Source organism: Nicotiana tomentosiformis, chromosome 11 (assembly GCF_000390325.3).
Source record: "Nicotiana tomentosiformis chromosome 11, ASM39032v3, whole genome shotgun sequence".
Taxonomy (NCBI): Eukaryota; Viridiplantae; Streptophyta; class Magnoliopsida; order Solanales; family Solanaceae; genus Nicotiana; species Nicotiana tomentosiformis.
In genome coordinates this window covers 56,680,787-56,686,786 of record NC_090822.1, presented here as the reverse complement: position 1 = coordinate 56,686,786, position 6,000 = coordinate 56,680,787, and positions in this window count along the sequence as shown.

The window sequence follows — 6,000 nt, the reverse complement described above, 5'->3', positions numbered from 1 at the left end:
ACTTAAATTCACATCTTGCTTTTAATTGTACTATTTTTTCTTATCATGTATATTAATTGTCTTGATTAGGATTGATACTGAGGGTTTAAATTGGAAATATCGACTTAGCTTCTTATTTCAGAAAAATTGGGGAAATACTTAATAAACTATAAATCCATGTCTTCTCGTCTCGCAAGTGCTTCCGCGAGCGAGGAAAATTTCTCTACTCGGCATGATGGTAATACTACTTGTAACACCCCGGAATATTTCGAAGTACTTAAGTGTAAAGCCCGGTAAAAGTTTGGGTTGAATAATGCACCGGAAAGTATAGGAAAATTTTTGGCGGAAAAACGCGTTTATGCGGTCCATTATGTGACCGCATAATCACTCTGCAGGCCGCATAATGGCCGAAAAAATGAGCAGGAGAGGGCTATTCTGGAAGCAGCTATGCGGTCGACTATGCGACCGCATAACTATTATGCGGTGCATTATGTGACCGCATAGTGACTGCATACACAGACAATTTTTTGATCATTTTTGTCAGCAATTATGTGACCGATATGCTGTCCGCATATCCATTATGCGGTCGTATATGCGACCGTAGAACCGTTCCGGAGCTCCATTTTTGGATTTTTAAAACCCGACCCTATTTCGTTAAATACACTCTTTGGGCCATTTTTGAGCATAATTTGATATTTTAGAGTAAGAGAGAGTGCCCTAGAGTGAGAAGGTGTTCCTCAATAATTGATTCTTCAATTCTTGCTCAAGTTTTGGAAGATTAAGAAGGGAAACTCACTAGGTCTTCATTCTAGAGGTAAGATTCTACACCCTAACCCTCAATTTCGAATTTTGTCTAAAATGGGTAATTAGCAAGAAAATTGTTGGGCATGAGAGTTGTTTATTTTACATGCATGTGATATGAAGAGGTGTAGGAAGGTTGTTGAACTAAGCACGGTAAATATTGGATTGTGGGATGATGAAATTCTCCATAAAAGGACCTTGGAACCTTAATGTACGCTTAGTATTTGATAAAATACATAACTGAGCTAGAACCATGATCATCTTCCTAATTTTGGTTCAATTTGTCATATTTCTAAAATAGATTGAAGTTGCTAAGAATTTCGGAACATTTAGAGTGTAAGGAAGTTCAAGGGAGGTATGTTGGCTAAACTCTTCTTTAAGAATTGGAATTCCCATTATCCTTGTAAGTTCCAAGATGTTGATTACAAACCGAGTGTTCCAATAAGTTTTGTGATAAATATATATGTTCAATTTTTGTTTCAAATGATCTTATCATATTGCATTATAAATTGAGGATGTGTTTCAAAACTATGGATTGTGTATCCATATGTTATAATTTCAAGTCGTGATTTATGTGAAAGTTATTATGCCAAGTTGTGTAGAGATTGAGATTTTGATACACCTCCACCCACATATATTGGGGTGAGGCAGCATGACCGCTTTGTGTAGGGATTATGGTATTGTGGGACTGCACCTTCCCCCGCATTCATTGGGGTGAGGCGGTACGACTGCTTTGTGTATAGTTTGGTATTGTTGTGGCACCACCACCCCCCCTACACACACACATACATACATATATATATATATATATATATATATATATATATATATATATATATATATATATATATACACACACACACACACACATTCTTGGGTCATGTTGTCTCTAGTGAGGGGATTAAGGTTGATCCTCAGAAAATTGCGACTGTAACGAATTGGCCGAGGCCTACAACTCCAACAGAGATTCACAGTTTTTTAGGCTTAGCTGGATATTATAGAAAGTTTGTGGAGGGGTTTTCTACTTTTGCCTCTCCATTGACTAAATTGACGCAGAAGGCAATTAAGTTCCAATGATCAAATGCTTGTGAAAAGAGTTTCCAGGAATTAAAAGCAAGATTGACTACGGCGCCGGTGTTGACTCTACCAGAGGGTATAGATGGATTTATGGTATATTGTCATGCTTCAAGAATCGGGCTTAGGTGTGTATTAATGCAACATGGGAAGGTGATAGCTTATACTTCTAGGCAACTAAAGAATCATGAAAAGAACTATCCAACACATGATTTAGAACTTGTGGCATTGGTATTTGCATTAAAAATTTGCCGTCATTATTTATATAGGGTCCATGTTGATATATTCATGGACCATAAGTGCCTTCATTATATTTTCAAGCAGAAGGAATTGAATCTGAGGCAGAGAAGATGGCTTGAGTTACTCAAGGACTACGACATTGATATTCTATATCATCCGGGAAAGGCTAATGTTGTGGCTGATGCTCTTAGCCGGAAATCTATGGGTTGTTTGGCTCACTTGGAGGCATATCAAAGGCCATTAGCCAAGGAAGTTCACCGATTGGCAAGTTTGGGAGTTCGTCTTGTGGACTCTAGTGAAGGAGGGGTAATTGTGTAAAATAGGGCTGAATCATCGCTTGTTGTGGAAGTCAAAGAGAAGCAATACAACGATCTATTGTTGGTGCAGTTGAAAGAGGGGATTCATAAACATAAGACCATGGCCTTTTCTCTTGGCATGGATGATGGTACACTAAGGTACCAAGGGCGACTCTGTGTTCCAAATGTGGATGGTCTCCGGGAAAGAATTATGACTAAAGCTGGCACTTCTAGGTATTCCGTGCACCCAGATTCTACAAAAATGTATCGTGATCTTAAGGAAGTCTATTTGTGGAATGATTTGAAGAGGAATGTGGCGGATTTTGTGGCAAGATGTCCAAATTGTCAGCAAGTGAAGGTTGAACACCAAAGGCTCGGTGGGTTGGCACAGAACCTAGAAATTCCAACGTGGAAGTGGGAAATGATTAATATGGACTTTGTGGTAGGATTACCGTGCACTACGTGCAAGTTTGACTCAATTTGGGTGATTGTGGATCGACTCACGAAATCAACACACTTTTTGCCGGTTAAGTCTTCCGACACAGTGGAGCAGTATGCTCAGTTGTATATCAAAGAAATAGTCAGGTTGTATGGCACCCCAATTTCCATCATTTCTGAGCACAATTCACTGCTAACTTTTAGAAGAAATTTCAGCAAGGTTTGGGTACTCAGGTGAATGTTTGTACGGCCTTTCACCCGCAAACTAACGGGCAGGCAGAGCGGACTATTTAGATGCTTGAGGATATGTTGCGCGCTTGTGTTCTAGACTTCAAGGGTAGCTGGATGGCCATTTACCACTCATAGAATTTGCTTACAACAATAGCTATCATGCTAGCATTCAGAAGGCACCATTCGAGGCTTTATATGGTAGGAGATGTAGATCTCCCATTGAGTGGTTCGAAATTTGGGAAGCAGAGTTGATAGGGCCAAACCTTATGCATCAGGCCATGGAAAAAGTTAAAATCATTAAGGAGCGGTCAGAGTCGTCAGAAATCCTATTCAGATGTTCGTCGTAGGGATTTGGAGTTCAAAGAAGATGATTGGGTATTATTGAAAATTTCCCCATGAAAGAGGTAATGCGATTTGGTAAGAAAGCAAAATTGAGTCCGAGGTATGTCGGACCGTACAAAATCATTCAGAGGATCGGTGAGGTGGCGTACAAGCTTGAGCTACCACCTTGAGATGTCATTAGTACGCCCGGTGTTTCATGTGTCTATGTTGAAGAAAGTAGTTGGAGATCCGACACTCATTGTTCCGGTTGAGACTATTGAGGTAAATGAGAAATTGACTTATGAAGAGATTCCGGTTTCCATTTTTGATCGGCAAGTCCGGAAATTAAGAAATAAAGAAACTGCCTCCGTGAAAGTGTTGTGGCGAAACCAACAGGCTGAAGAGGTGACTTGGGAGGTTGAGGAAGAAATGAAGAAAAAGTATCCTTATTTGTTTGAATAACCATGTATTTATAAAGTTGTGATCTAGGAAAAATTATAAGACTAACGTTTTATGAATTTTGTATCATTTGAACAATTGTCATTAAGGGTGTTCCTTTCTGGAAATATATTGCTTATGAGGCCACAATTGGTGTTGTTTTGTATTATGTTACGTTATTGGAATATGTATATGTTGTTAGGATGTGTTTCTAGGGCTCTCTGACAGGTGGATAGGCCTAATTACAAAGGAAACTCTGGCGAAAGTTTTTGAAATTTAGGGAGTTAGTCAAATTTGGGGCTGCTAGTTTGTGGTATAAAACAAACTAAGTTGCATAAGATGCTAATGACAGATTTTTACCCTCATTCGAGGATGAATGATCCTAAGCGGGGGAGAATGTAACACCCTAAAAAATTCGAAGTACTTAAGTGTAAATCCCGGTAAAATTTGCAAAGAAAATAATGTTTCATGGTGCCGGACTAGGCTTACATGTTTGAGTTGAATAATGTTTTGGGTTGAATAATGCACCGGAAAGTAAAGGAAAATTTTTGGCTGAAAAGAGCGTTTATGCGGTCCATTATGCGACCGCATAATCACTCCGGGGGCCGCATAATGGCCGCAGAAGTGAGCAGGAGAGGGCCATTCTGGAAGCAGCTATGCGGTCGACTATGCGACCGCATAACTGTTATGTCAGCAATTATGCGACCAATATGCTGTCCGCATATCCATTACGCGGTCACATATACGACCGCAGAACTGTTCTGGAGCTCCATTTTTGGGTTTTTAAAACCCGACCCTATTTCGTTAAATACAATCTTTGGGCCAATTTTGAGCTATAATTTGATATTTTAGAGTGAGAGAGAGTGCCCTAGAGTGAGATGGTGTTCCTCAATAATTGATTCTTCAATTCTTGCTCATGTTTTGGAAGATTAAGAAGGGAAATTCACTAGGTCTTCATCCTAGAGGTAAGATTCTATACCCTAACCCTCAATTTCGAATTTTGTCTAGAAATGGGTAATTAACAAGAAAATTGTTGGGCATGAGGGTAGTTTATTTTACATGCATATGATATGAAGGGGTGTAGGAAGATTGTTGAACTAAGCATGGTAAATATTGGGTTGTGGGATGATGGAATTCTCCATAAAAGGACCTTGGAACCTTAATGCACGCTTAGTGTTTGATAAAATGCTCAAATGAGCTAGAACCATGATCATCTTTCTAGTTTTGGTTCAATTTGTCATATTTCTAAAATAGATTGAAGTTGCTAAGAATTCCGAAATATTTAGAGTGTAACGAAGTTCAAGGGAGGTATGTTGGCTAAACTCTTCTTTAAGAATTGGAATTCCCATTATCCTTGTAAGTTCCAAGATGTTGATTAAAAACCGAGTGTTCCGATAAGTTTTGTGATAAAGATATATGTTCAATTTGTGTTTCAAATGCTATTATCATATTGCATTATAAATTGAGGATGTGTTTCAAAACTATGGATTGTGTATCCACATGTTATAGTGTCAAGTTGTGATTTATGTGAAAGTTATTATGCCAAGTTGTGTAGAGATTGAGATTTTGATACACCTCCACCCGCATATATTGGGGTGAGGCAGCACGACCGCTTTGTGTAGGGATTATGGTATTGTAGGACCGCACCTCCACCCACTTTCATTGGGGTGAGGCGGTACGACCGCTTTGTGTATAGTTTGGTATTGTTGTGGCACCACCACCCACACACACACACACACACACACACACACACACACACACACACACACATATATATATATATATATATATATATATATATATATTGGGGTGAGGCGGCATAGACACTTTGTGATTGGTATTGGAAACATTGATACATTTCGACGGTACTAACGTCCCTTTTGCCGGGTGCGCTGCATCTTTAAATAGATGCAGGTGGTTCTACAGCAGGAGATATTGATCAGTGATAGCAGTACACCTTCTACCCAGCTGACTTGGTGAGCCCCACTTCATCCCGGGGTCATGCATCTTTTGTACTTTGTGTATTCGGTTTGAGGTATAGCCGGGGCCTTGTTGCCGGCATGATCATTGTACTCTTCTTCATCTATAGAGGCTCCATAGACATAGTGTGGTTTGTACAATAGTGCTGGGGAAGTTAAACTCATGTGTTGTGCTTGAATTACTATTTCCACTTCAGATTATG